This window comes from Equus quagga, chromosome 4 (assembly GCF_021613505.1).
Source record: "Equus quagga isolate Etosha38 chromosome 4, UCLA_HA_Equagga_1.0, whole genome shotgun sequence".
Classification (NCBI taxonomy): domain Eukaryota; kingdom Metazoa; phylum Chordata; class Mammalia; order Perissodactyla; family Equidae; genus Equus; species Equus quagga.
In genome coordinates, this window is record NC_060270.1 from 25,766,442 (window position 1) to 25,780,922 (window position 14,481).

The following is a 14,481-nucleotide window of genomic DNA, read 5'->3' on the forward strand; positions in this document are numbered from 1 at the left end:
CCTCTCCTCTCTTAGGCTTTGGTTTTCTCCTCACATACAGGGGCAACAGGATGGCGGTTTCTGCCAAAGGAAATAGGAGACCCTGCTGGGAGGATGAATCTAGAGCAGGCATGATGGTGGCCCTGGGGACTGGGAGGGGAAGGACTTCCTCTGGGGTTTTGGGAACCGGATTTGAAGGTGGGAGGGGAGGGCGTGGCGCGGGTGAGGGGGTGCGCAGGTCCTGGCTGGGGGAGGGGCGGTTTGCAGCATCGCTGGGCTGCCCTGTTATCTTTGTCGGCAGCTGCACTGAGGGGCCTCCCCCAGCTTCAGGGGGCTGAGAAGTGCCCTGGGAGCCTCTCATCCCAGGCTGCGGGGACAGCCAGCAAGGGCTGACCAGAGCCTGCGTGTGGACAAGTTCAGAGAGCTCAGGGGGGCCCAGGCTGGCCCTAGGCCGACCATGACCTAAGAGAGAGAAGTCCCCGTCCCCATCCTGAGCCCTGAGAAACACCTGCGGCCTGCGAGGCTGGCCTCAGTGGCCTAGGCCCTTCCTCAGTGGACATGGCCTTGCGAGGCCACCCACCTTCTCAGCAGCAGCCGCACAACGAGTGGCCCTTTCAGCCTATTTGCATCTTCTCAGAGGTGAAGGGACTGTGACTGGGAGGCACTCAGGGGTCTCTAGACCCACTATTGGGACGACACTCTCTTTTTTTATTATTAATTTTTTTTTAAAGATTTATTTTTTCCTTTTTCTCCCCAAAGCTCCCCGGTACATAGTCGTATATTCTTCATTGTGGGTCCTTCTAGTTGTGGCATGTGGGACGCTGCCTCAGCGTTGTTTGATGAGCAGTGCCATGTCGGCGCCCAGGATTCGAACCAACGAAACACTGGGCCACCTGCAGCGGAGCGCGCGAACTTAAGCACTCGGCCACGGGGCCAGCCCCTTTTATTATTAATTTTTAATTTAAACATTTTATTTATTCATTTGTTTACTTATTAAGCTTTATTGAAGTATAATTGACAAACAACAGGAGGACATTCTTAATAAGCACTATTTTGGGAGCATGGAATCACTTATTTGGATCTTAAAAAATAGTTCCTTATTTTCATTCAAGCTGGTAAAGCAAGACATCTGGTTATTGGAAAGAACTAGCCTGTCACTCCTTTCGAGCTGCTGTAACCAACTACCACAGAGTGGGTGGCTTATAAACAACAGAAGCTAACTTCTCACAGTTCTGGAGGCTGCAAGTCCCAGATCAGGGTGCCAGCGTGGTCGGGTTCTGGTAAGGGCCCTCTTCCGGGTTACAGACTGCCAAATTCTTGCTGTGTCCTCACATGGCAGAAGCTCTGTGGGGTCTCTTTTACGAGAGCACTAATCCCATTCACGAGGGCTCCAGCCTCGGGACCAAAGGGGCCCCCCCGCCCATGCCATCATATTGGGCATTAGGATTTCCACATACGAATTTGGGGGATGCAAACCTTCAGACCACAGCACAGACTATGCTGACCTCTGCGGGCCACTCAGCAGTAAGGGGCCATGAGTCCACGAGCCGTCTGATCCCCTACTTAACTGAGCAATAGCCAACGTTCTTGAGCACTCAGGACAGTGTGCTGGGCACTGGACATGCATTAACGCGTCTAATACAACACTTCTGCCCAGAAGGCACTATACTCATCCCCACTTGGTACCGAGGAAACCGAGGCACGGCACAGTAAGTAGCTTACCCGAAATCATAGAACTTGTAAACAGTGGAGCCAGGAATCAAACCAGGCCTGAAAGTGGACTCGGTTTTGTAGCCCAGAGTCCCACTCCTGGCTGCTTCTCCAGGTCCGGCCCCACCTGGAGGTCCCTGACTCCTGTGACAGGCAGGAACTCACCTGCCTGTGGAGCAGAGAGACCTTCCCCCTGGAGCGAGGACTGGACACTGGGAGGCGGTCCGCTGGCAGGCAGGACACCTGGGAGTGGCTTCAAGTTCAACACTGGATCATCGGGGCAGAACCCACGTGTGGCAGAACGTTTAAAAAAAGTTCTAATGTCCTATTTCTGTTGAAATATAATGCAGCTAGACAAGACGCCTGTGTGTTTGTTCAAATGGTTTGAAAGAGACGCTGCCGACCAGGAGGGGAAACAGCGAGCAAACCCCGGTGCTTGTTCAGAAACTCTAAAAACAAGAAAACCATTTTTGTTTGTTTTTTAAGGAGGCAGAAAATTCTCAAACCGTGACTGGGAGATTGAAGGAATGAGAGGGGTTTGTGGACTCTTCGATGAGAAAGAGGCGCGTCCTTCCTCACAAGCTGGAGAGATGGAAGGGCGGCTGGCTGGCTGGGGAGTCGGGAATTCTCTCCAAAGCCGGGACTCGGAACCCCAGGAGGGCTTTCGCGGACCCCCAAGGTCCCCCCCTCTAACCCCTTGCCCCAGATTCTCATGGCTCTCCCAGGCCAGGCTCGCCCTATAGCCTCGATTAGTGCTAGGGGTGTCCTGGGGCAGGGGGCAGGGGGCAGCCGAGAGTGGGCGGAAAACCAGGGAGAATCAGCCAGGCGCGGACGAGTTAGGAGCAGATTTTCCCCCAGGCGTTGTATTGATGAAATCGAGGCTAGAAAGGTCCAAGTTCAAAGGTCTGTTTACTTTACTATCTTTTTATCCCGAGGAATGTGCCAGTCGAGTTAATGTTTATTTTATTGATTAATCTCGTTTTAGGCACGTCAATAAAGAGTCAATGCTACTTTTATAGGAAAAACGCAGTTTTGCGGCTAATGATTTCACATCTCCGGCGAGAGGTTCTTCCTGGGCCCATTGGCTCTACCGCCACCTGGCGGCCACTTCCTCTAGAGCAGGGTTGGCCATTTGCGTTGCAGGCCGGAACCCGAGTCCTTTTGGGGGTTGTTACGATGATCCAGTGAGTTAATGTATGGGCAGTACCTAGTGCGGAGTAAATGTTTAATAAACTGTAACTATTAGTCTTATTGGAAAAGAACTCGATATCCCTCCGGGAGTCTGTTCTCATCCTTTCCATCCTGAGACAAGTGAAGCTACAGGAGGCGCGGCCCCCACATCAGTGTCTGCCGCTGCTGAATCAGAGGCTGAGAGATATTGCCAGGTTGGGAGGGATGAGCCAAATCTAACAGGCAACGTTTAACAGAGAGAACGTAAGTCCTAAATTATATACGTTGTCTGCCAAGTGCACAAATATGGGGATGCCTGGCTGACAGAAAAGATCAAGCCCAAACCGCTGAGGGATTTTAGGAACAGATAGTTCAACCAGAGCCAGTTGGGTGACTCCACACTGAAAATTCTCATTTTATCAGCAGCCATGAAGGAGCAACGCAGATGACAAGCCTTTAAAATGTTCATACGCCCTGACCTCGTCATGCCACAGCTAAGACTCTACCCAGAGGAAATCAGAAATAACTGTATACACAGATGCTCATTACAGTATGATTCACGAAAGTAAAAAATAAGAAACAATAAATGTCCAATAATAGAGGACAAGTGAATTAAACTGTGGTTTATCCATAGGCAGTCCTTAGAATTTTTCCAGAAAAAATGCTCATTATCTAAGTCCATAAATTGGCAAAACTTTAAGGAGAAATTGACAAGTAGGTGATTTTAATACAGCTCTCTCCATAGTTGATAGATGAAGCAGATAAAAAATATCAGTAGGGAAAAAGATTTGAGCCCCCAATTTGAAGCTTAACATAATGGCCCTGCGTGGTACACAGCGCCCTACACCTGGAAAGCGTGTTCTTTTCAAACACACACGGGGCATTCCTAAAACTTGACCACATGCACATGTGGAAACTAGCAATTTCAGTACCTGGTGCTAAATTCTAAGACAGGAGGAACGGGGACCTTTGGGATCCAGAGGCTTTTTGATTTCAAGCTCAGGGAAGACCTCCCAGAAGACATTATGGGAGAAGCAGAAGGTCCAAGGGCCCTGAGGCAAATGCAAAGCGAGTGAGTTTGGGGAGCGCGCAGAGCACCCCAGCGTTCGCATCCCTTGCTCTCCACAGTGCCGCGTTCTCCTAGTCATCCTGCTCCCAGGCGGTGGCCCCGTTGTGAATATCCAGAGGTCCCACCAAAAGCTGCGGTTCAGTTTCCATCTCTAATAGGAGACGGGGGTCTTCAGTTACCTCCACGCCGGGGCATGTCCCCCAGAGAGGAACATGAGCTGGGCCTGAAAAGGAGCCGTCCGGAGCTCAGGTGTCACGTAGGCTTGGTGAGCTCACGGCAGGTGGGTAGGTCACAGGACTCCCGATGGTCGGTGACAACTAAGGAAACCCTCTGCCCATCCCCCAGGGGACGCCTAAAGAGCCTTGGAGGGCCTCCCTGCAGGCCGGGCCAAGCAAGGAGGGATCCAGGACCCCCGGGCTTGGTCTAGCCCGCATTGTGTGACCCGGCTCGCATGGAGTTCTCTGGAGTTCAGGCCACCTGCTAAACACAGGTATCACTGGCTCCCTGCTCACTGTGCCAAGGTGTCACATACACAGGCTCATGTTTAGGAGGGAACTCTAGAGGTGTTGGCAACAGTAATTGTCCAAAGTCGCTGGATGGTTGAAATGCAGTGTTTATCCCAAACCTTCATTTCAGCCAATTGCTTTCTTGTGTCCTCCCCAAACCACTCTCAATGTACCCCTGATCTGGTGTGGGGACTCGCTGGATGCCCTTTCAGTGCCCCTCCCTGGCTGCTGAGCAGGTGGTGAGCTGTGATAGCCAGAGAGGCTTGGGTAAGCCACACAGGCCTGTTAGCTCAGGAGACAAATGTGGAGAGAGAATACTGTCCAGAAGTCAGGGATCTGCACTCATGGCCCGTGTGACTGTGAGCAAGTCACTTCCCCTCTCTGGTCCTGGTTCCTCATTTTCAAAATGAGGGGGAATCATCTCTAAGCTCATTTTTAGCTGAAAATTCTGGGAACCTATCAATCACTGAAATAATTGGGTCTATTTCAATGGTCAGTTGAGCAAATTCTTAATCAGAGGATACCGTCCCCTCCATTGACTCTCCAGGGCTGCTGTGGGGTGGAAGGAAGCGGAGGTGGGAATGCCTGGGCCTCTGCTGAGCCAGGGACCAGGAATGAAACCTCCCCAGGGGCTGCCACCAGGACTTGGGGCAGTGGGGCCAGTTCTTCAGTCATCCTCACCTAACCAGCCCAGCAGCACAAGGGGAACTCTATCAGGTGTTTCTATCAGGCTTGACCAGCATTTTTGGTATGCTAATAAGATAATCCTCCGTATGTGTGTGTGTGTGCGCGTATGTGTGTGCCCATGCGTGTGTATCTACAGCCACAGATCTACCTACAGGTATAGATATATACATAGAGAAAATTGTGATCGCTCTCTTCACATATATATGAATACACCTGTAAAGTGAATCAAGAAAAGGAGACTTATGTGATGAAACGTGGATTTGGTTCTTGAGCGTTTTTAGGGGTATAAAGGAAACAGTGAAGATACCCAGTTCACAAAGTGGTGATCTTCAGCTTGCTGATGGGAACTCAGTGGTGCCTACATACCAGCAATGTGCAGTCCTCCTGCTTCCTGCTTACGTTGGGCTGACCTCTGGAGGGTCATACTTAATTCTGGGTACTAAGGTTTTTTGGTTTTTTTTTTTTGAGGAAGATTAGCCCTGAGCTAAGTGCTGCCAATCCTCCTCTTTTTGCTGAGGGAGACTGGCCCTGAGCTAACATCCGTGCCCATCTTCCTCTACTTTATATGTGGGATGCCTGCAACAGCATGGCTTGCCAAGCGGTGCCACGTCCGCACCCGGGATCTGAGCCAGCGAACCCCAGGCCGCTGAAGCAGAACATGAACACTTGACCGCTGTGCCACCGGGCCAGCCCCTGGGTACTAAGTTTTGAGAAAGATTCTTCAAACCAGAGGCTTCCAGGTAATATCAGCTCAGGTGGGGTGGGGTCTGGAAAGCATGTGCCTGATGGTTGAAAGAACTGGGCATTCAGAGCCTGGACAAGAGCAGACAGGAGGGATGTTGTAATGGCACAAGAAATGGCACTGGGAATAGACAGATTAGGATAGAACGAGAGTGGAGTTTTTACCAAAATGGAGTAGAAGGAAGAAAGATTAGTTACAACGGTCACACCCATATCCACACACAGTTTCATCCTTCCATTCAGCCTGCTCCTCTCAGTGACTTTGTTCATTCCCAGGGTCCACTTGCCGTCTATCTGCTAATGTCTCCCAGCCCCATCTTCAGCCCAGACTCTTCCAGAGCCTCAGACCTGTGCATCCGACCCCCCTGCTCACCCTGACCTGGATGTCCCCATACACCCCGAGCTCAACATGGCCTAGAGTGAACTCTTCGCCACATCCATGACCTGGGACCATATTGTGAAAGCCTTCAACTTTTATGAGCTCCACTTGTACTGACCATGTCTGGAAGGCAAGGAAGGGTATGGGGTTGTCATTTATAACTAAACTCCAGAGTACTGGTCATTGTTTCCATTGCCTCTGTCCTTAGAATGAGGTGTTTTCAACTTGGCTGCTCATCAGAATCATTTGGGAATATTTTTGGAAAATGCAGATTCCCAGGCCCTACCCAAAAAGTCCGTGAATCAGAATCCTACGAATTTTAACTAACTTTTTTCAAATTTGGAATCCCATTAATGATATCAATGAAAGTCAATTATGCTGATTAACAAGTCAAATTTCACCACTGAAAATTCATTTCTCACATTTCTTCTCCTCAGTAGGAAAGGTAAGGATTGATTTTGAGGGAATGAATGCCTTGGCCCTTACTCCCACCCTTAACCAGAAGACACACCTACTGGCTCAGTGCTCTCCACCATTCTGCTAAAATTTAGCAACTGTGGGAAGCATTATCCACCTGATTCCTCCGGATGGAATCGTCCCTTCCTTCTGCCTCTCTGGGCATCGGGTGCTTGCTTGCACAGTATTAATTTGTTCTCACAACCATTCTGTCCTTTTGGAGAAACTCGCAAATAACTTTCTCTCCCTTCCTCCAAACTGGAAGCTCAGGAGCTGAGTAGGAGAGGGCAGGAGCTGAAAGGTGCCCATAATGTCCACATTGGCCCACACCAACTTTCAGTGGGCTCAAATCCTGCGCCTTAGCCGGGTATGGCCCTGAGTGTCATGCCTGAGACTTGGTTCTCCCGACAAGAATCTGTCATGTTGGAACCCCAAAGCATTTGTTGGTCAACTTTCAGTGCCTTTGATAACTTTTCTCTTTGAACAAACAAAATAGTTATTTTCACCTCGTGGGCAGGGGGTGAGAGTGGGGGTAAAATTTAGGCAATTTTAAATGGTAGATCGTTGCCAGATTATTTTTAAATTAACATGGGACTGTAATTGGACAGGCATGTGCTAGAATGCACCACCCTGTTCCAGGTCAGCCGTTCCGGCTACCTCCCCTGCCGCCCACTCTTAATCCCATTTTGACCACCGCTGCGCAGAAGGCTCAGCCAGAGTCGCTACGTGAAAATCTGCAGGGGCAGCTCTCTCACAGATAAACAAGAGCTGACTTTGTCTTTTATGAACCACATGTTCAAATTGGAACCAGGAGAACATGAAATTCACTCAAGATTATTGGAAATACACTATGTATCACTTGATGTAGGATATAAAACTTTATTTCAAAAAATCCCCACGCAATTTATCCTATAGATGTACTCTCATATGAGCATAAAGACAAGGAGATTCATTGTATCGTTTATCACAGCCCCACACTGGACACCACTCTCATTTGCGCCAATATGAGGCTAATTAAATAAATTATGGTCTATGTGGAATACCACATGGCCAAAAAGGGGTTGAAGTGTGTGTATTGACGTGGAGCTATCTTCCAGATTACGTTAGGTGTGCGCTGGATGCTCCCGTTCGTGCGTGTGGAGGGGTGCACACACATGTGATGACAGACTATTTCTGGAAGGAATACACAGGAAACGCACAACAGCGGTTACCTCTGTGGAGATGAACAGGGAGCCAGAGCAGTGAGGAATAAGAGGAAGGACCCCACTTTCCACGCACAGGCCTTCAGCACCATTTGAATTTTCTTTTTTTTTTTTCTTACCATCTTCATATATTAACTTAAAAAATTTTTAACGTTCTATTGAAATGTCCAGTACGAACCTCACAATCTGGAAGAGACTTTGACGTGTCCTTCATCGTTTATGTTTATAATACTGTGGGGTCTTCTTTCATTTGACCTCTTTTACTTCCCCGGCTGAGGACAGGGGCACAGACTTTGGCTTTCCTTTGCCTTTATGTGCTTATTGTTTAAAACTAGTCTCTACCTGTTTCTCCGCTTCTTATAAATATTAGGAGATAAGTAACTTTTTCATTTTTGTTGCACGCATTTTGAATCAGCCATTGCCTCACACTATGTCGTCATCCTCTGCGTGAAGGAGTGCGGCATGCACACCCCAAGCACATTTCTAGTAATAAGGGGAGGCGGCACATGTGGACACTGCCCATCCATTCGGGGATGCTGTAGCCACATTTTGCTGATAACCTAATTCCTGATATTTGTTTGTTTCAATCTTCTGATGTTAATTTCTTTAGTTAACATTCCCTCGGGAGCCACTTTTGGAGGGAAGATGAGCGCTTCTGTCACTGTGATTGCCCACGTCTGTATCCATTTCCAGTGGATCCCCACGGTCGAGGACATGTGCTGACTTTGATAAAGTTCCTACCGGGCCACATCATCTGAGGCAGTGTTTGTTGCTATTTTTCTTTCGGTTGCAAAGCAGTTTGATGCATAGTGATATTTTTTACAAAGATTATTCCTATCATCTGCAGGTGTGTGGTGTTCTTTTAATAGATAATCTGCTTTGGGTAATTATTTTTTATTTACACTTTAAAAAAATTAGCCTTTTATTATATAAGTAATACATAACGGTGCAAAAATTTCATTTGTACTAAAATACACTAAAAAGTAAAAGGCTGCTGGGGTCAGCCTCTGGTGTAGTGGTTAACTTTGGTATGCTCTGCTTCGGGGGCCCAGGTTCACAGGTTCGGATCCCATGCACGGACATACGCCACTCATCGGCCATGCTGTGGCAGCATCCCACACATAAAGCAGAGGAAGATTGGCACAGATGTTACCTCAGGACTAATCTTCCACAAGCAAAGAAAAGAGGAAGATTGGCAACAGATGTTAGCTCAGGGCTAATCTTCCTCAGCCAAAAAAAAAAAAAAGGAAAAGAAAAAGAAAAAAGAAAAAAGTGAAAGGCTGCTATTCCAACCAATTGCCAACCTACACCCTAAATATAACCATTGTGAACCATTTAATGTCTTACCAGGTATTTCCCAAGCATATGCAAACACGGAGACACAATCAACCCTCTTTTTATTAAAAAATAAAATTGGCTCATGCTATACACGCTGTTCTGCTACTTGCATTTTTTGCTTTCTCTATAGGGGACATGTTTTAAAGTCAATTCATTGACTTTAAAATTTTTAAATCAATTATCTATCACACAATTTAAAAATTAAATAGTATTTAAAGGTTCATGATAAAAAACAGCAGCCCCTGCGCCCCATGGTTCCTATTCCTCAGTCCCTTTGATTCTTTTCTCTGTTTCTATTGATGTTTATCTTTATATTTCCAAACAATGTTTCTAGGGCTGTGTCTTCATTTAAGACCTATTATATGAGCATGTGGCTCTCTTAACCTCCCCCCCAACCAATCACTAGAGTTGTTAGCACCGAATTTGGATAAGCTGATTGTTGTGTTTCCATTATTATAATTATGTAAATATTTTAACTGCAGAGCCATGTAGTATATCCTGATTATGAGTTTCTTCTTGCAGAACATTTCTTTTCTCCTGAATATTGTCAGAGCCTTGTGTTTTTATTGCTTGGTTTTCTTTCTATCTATGGCTAAATCATCCCACTCCAGTGGCCTCCAAATACAATATTGCACTTGTCCCCATACATCCCATAGACCTGAGCCTACACTTCCAGCTTCTTCCCCGGGGACCTTCCTCCGGGAGCCTTCCATCTCTGGCTCCACTCTGGCCAGTGCCTTCCTGGGACTCCTTTTTGCCTTATCCTGGGCAAACCTTTCCTCTCTCTTCTATGTGAGATCTGTCTTCCGTATCCCATGTCTTCCTGACTTTTAGTCTATGCTCCGGCTTTGGTGAGCCACATCCTCCAGTAGCTTCTGGAGAAAGGGTGCATAGGAAGAGAAGTTTTCGAGACTGCATACCCAAAAACGTCTTTGTTCTGCCTCACACTTGCTTGACAGTTTGGCTGTTGAGTTGGAAATCATTTTTTCTTCAGAATTCTGAAGGCATTACTCTATTCTCTTCTGGCATCTAAGAAATTTTGCTGTTGGGAAGCCTGATGCTATTCTGATGGCAATTTTTCGTATATTAACTGTTTCCTGGAATGTTGTACTAGTCTGGAATTCGTGGTAGTGTGTGTGATGTCTCCTCAGCACATGGAGCCGGGGCGGGACGGGCCATCTCACTGCTCTTGCAACAGACTTTCAACCAACCCTTACCCCACCCTTTTAACTGCACGACTATTTCTTCTTACCAGTGTGCCTGTTTCCTCTCATTCCTGAGTCTGTCTTGGATTCCGTTGTGCCAGTTAGCTTGTTTCTCATTAGCAGCTCCAGCTAGAAGCACGTAAGTTCCAGCTGCCACCATTTTGCTAAGTCAATTAACACTCCTCCATCTTACTCCAAAATTCTGTGAACAGTTCTTGTAAGAGTTCTCTCTTCTTCTCTTCCCTTTGTCCTCAACAGTACTTAAAAAAAAAACTTTCTGTCATTTTAGAGGAATTTAGAGAAGGCACAAAGATAACCCCATGTCTACACCGCCGTCTTTAACAGGAAGTCTTCTGCAGCGCTGGATAAAAGCCTCATTAATACTATTCTTGCTATTACCATCTTATTGAGTTTGTTGTAACTTTTGCATCATAATTATTATCCATCTACGCATCTTTATCATCAAGGCTTCACATAGTTTTAAATTTTGCTTTTGATACAAACTTGTAAACACGGAATTGTATTAAGAAATTGGTATTACCTATTTTTTTTTGTAAAACTACTACATTTTTGTCTATTTGCTAAGTAACTGTACCTAAAGCGGTCTCAGTTTGGCCAGGCCATTGGCTTAATGGCTAGTACTATTACATATTATATATATATTTTATATACACACACACACACACACATATACACACCTCACTACTCAAAGTGTGACCAGTAGCACTGACGTTATCTGAGAGCTTGATAGAAATGCAGACTCGGGCTCCGCTGCGAACGACTGAATCGGAACCTGCACTTTAACTAGATCCCCGAGTGACTCACAAGCACATTCAAGTTGGAGAACCAGTCTAGTCTTTCACCAGAGCCCGCCTCACTCTCATGTTGCCTCTTCCTGCTGCCATTCCCAGTAGGATCCAAGACATTGTCACCTATTTTGCCATCTGGGCATCATGAGAGTTAGCTTTGTGGATCCCTCTCCCACCCTCCTGGCTCTGCCCCAGAGGCTCTCCTTCACGTCTCTGACGCCTAAAGTCCTCTGCTCCTCCAAAAGGGAAAAGGCTCGAAAAGTACAGGCTCTGGAGCCATACCTGGGTTCCAATCCTGGCTCTACCACTTACTAGCTGTGGGCCTTGGGCAAGCCACGTCACTGCACGGTGCCTCACTTTGGGCTTTGGCTTCAGCAGTAAACATTCGATCCATGTTAGCGATATCCTCTGAAATCAAGGCCTCAGCAAACGAGTACTTAGGAGTTTCTCCTTGTCTTCTGCTGAACGGTGCTTCTATCACATGAACGTTTTATTCATTTGGGCTTTTGCTACTGAATCAGCTCATTCCACCTTCATCTGAGGATGAACTTTCTAACTATCTGCTGAATCAGCAGGTTCCCCAAACCTTTGGACTTGGAGCGTCCACTTGGTGAACATACTCTCCTCCGTCAGGGCTTCAAGTATGGGGCATCTATCTGTGTCAGGGTTCAACGAATATTCTGAGGAAAAGGCTCAGCAGTGAGCACAAGGGACAAGAGGAGAGGGGACAGTTGGAGGGAGGTGGGGGGGAAGCCAGAGGAACGTCAGCATTGGTCATGGGGAGGGGGACATGGGGGGACACATTGTCTAGTGGGCAGTTGTCTAGTGATGGACTCAACTTTTTCAACATTATGTATGTTAGCTGTAGGTTTTCCATAGATGCTGAAAGTTTTAAATCATGAATCGGTGTTGAACTTCGTCAAATGGTTTTTCTGTCTGTACTGAAACAATCATGAGATACTTCATTTCATGAATATGGGGGATTATAGTAATTGATTTTTAATGTTAAAGCCAATCTTGTATTCTGAGATAAACTCAACTTGGTCATGATGCATTATTATGCTCCACATACTGCTGGATTCAATTGGCTGATAGTTCAATGATTTCTGCCTCTGTGTTCATGATGCATATTGATATGTCACTTTCTTTTCTTGAAAGGTCTTTGGCAGTTTTGCTACTCTGGTAATACTGTTCTCATAAAAAAAGAGAGAGAATTTCTGAAAGTCTGTGTAGAATTGAAGCTTTTTCTTCCTGAAATGTTTGCTGCAACTCGCCAACAAAGCCATCTGGACCTGGAGTCTCCCTTTGCAGGAAGATTCTTGATAATACAGTTCTTTGATATAAGGCTCTTCAGATTTTCTGTTTCACCTTGTATCAGTTTAAGTAAGCTACATTTTTCAAGGAATTTGTTGACTTTATCTAATTAATTGGTTTAAAGTTGTCCATAATATTCCTTGTTATCTTTTTAATGTTTGTAAGATCTATAACACCCTCCATTTCACTCCTGATAGGGATAATTTGTGCTTTTTCTTTTTCCGCTCAGTTTTGCTCACGGTTTAACTTTATTAGTTGTCTCAAAGAACCAACTTTGGCTTTGTCAACTCTATTATTTATCTGTTTTTAGTATCACTGATGTTTGCTCTTACTTTTAATATTTCCTTTCTTTTACTTACTTTGGGTTTAATTTGCTCATTTTTCCCTAGCTTCTTCCTTCCTTTCAAATACATAAATATCTAAAGCTATATAATTTAGGAGGCAAGTGTAATTCTACTGATTTGGCCTTACATTACCTTATTTCTGGGTTACTCAACCCTGAAAGAAATTCCTAAATCCTTTTTTAGGGAAAACTTTTTAGGACAAACAGTAAGGAGAGTGTGCATATAAATCGAAAGAATGACTATAAGGCTATAAAAAGCCTAGCATTCCTGTTACATAACTCTTGATTTTTCATTCCATTCCGAGCTGGGTATGTGTTTATTCTAAGGATGCTTGAATTTTAAGAACCCTCAGTTCCTGTTTTGGATGCTACGTTGTAATTATCAGTGACTCATTCATCCACACTCAAGTTTTTGGATGTAAATGAAGGTTAAGTATGACTTCAGTTAATTTTAATGCTTTGACTGTACCAACTGCATCACGAGTACATTGTCAAGATGAAATCTTCCTCTGTTACTAAGTATTTATATCAATGTAATGAGTCATTTTTCTTTAGTTATTGCTTATATTATCTTTTTATATTTATCTTTGGAGATCTAACACCCCCCCCAATAATTCATTTTGAGTTCTGATTTTTAAACTGAAAAGGAGGGGGTTAAGTTCACGTGCTCTGCTTAGGCGGCCCAGGGCTTTGCTGATTTGGATCCTGGGCGTGGACATGGCACCGCTCATCAGCCATGCTGAGGCGGCGTCCCACATGCCACAACTAGAAGGACCCACAACTAAAAATATACAACTATGTACCAGGGGGCTTTGGGGAGAAAAAGGAAAAATAGAATCTTTAAATCCTGAAAAGGGTTACTGCATATACTTATTCTGGATAGTACCAAAATGATTTCCATAATAAAATTCCTTAAGAGTTTCTTTAAAAGGAATGATTGTGCTATCAAATGAAACTTTTTTCAAAACCAACCCAAGTCAAGCTCTTTCTAGTTAAATATACATACAATCAAGTGAATATGTGTATATTTTAGAAATAACAAAATATTTTTCCTAATTCATCTTTTAAAATACAGGTAACAACGGCCTTCTCAAATTAAGTCACCCAGTAGAAAAAATCTAACATATTTTACATTTAGTCTAAGGTTAGTGTGGGGGAGAAGGCTTTTGATTTTTAAATGCCAAGTGGAAAGTATTTCATTTCATGAGTCAAGAGATGATTACAATTCAATGGAATGAAATGTGCATCTATACAGAGGACTTTTGCTTCTAATAATTTTATCCTTTTAAATAAAAACCAGTAAAATTAAAAAAATTGTATCTCATTTCAGCTTATTTTTTAAAATATCCAACATTTTGGCGTAAGACAAATTTATACAATTAAACACTTCAAAACATAATATGCCATAAATTATTTTCTCACAGGGCATCAGATACTAAAATGTATAGACCACTTTGTTAAAATAACAAAAATATATGAAAATCAGCACAATACCTCTTTATTTATTGTATAAGTTTGGCAAACAGCACAAAAATCCAGCAACATTTTAAACATGTAAAAAAGTCAAACGCTG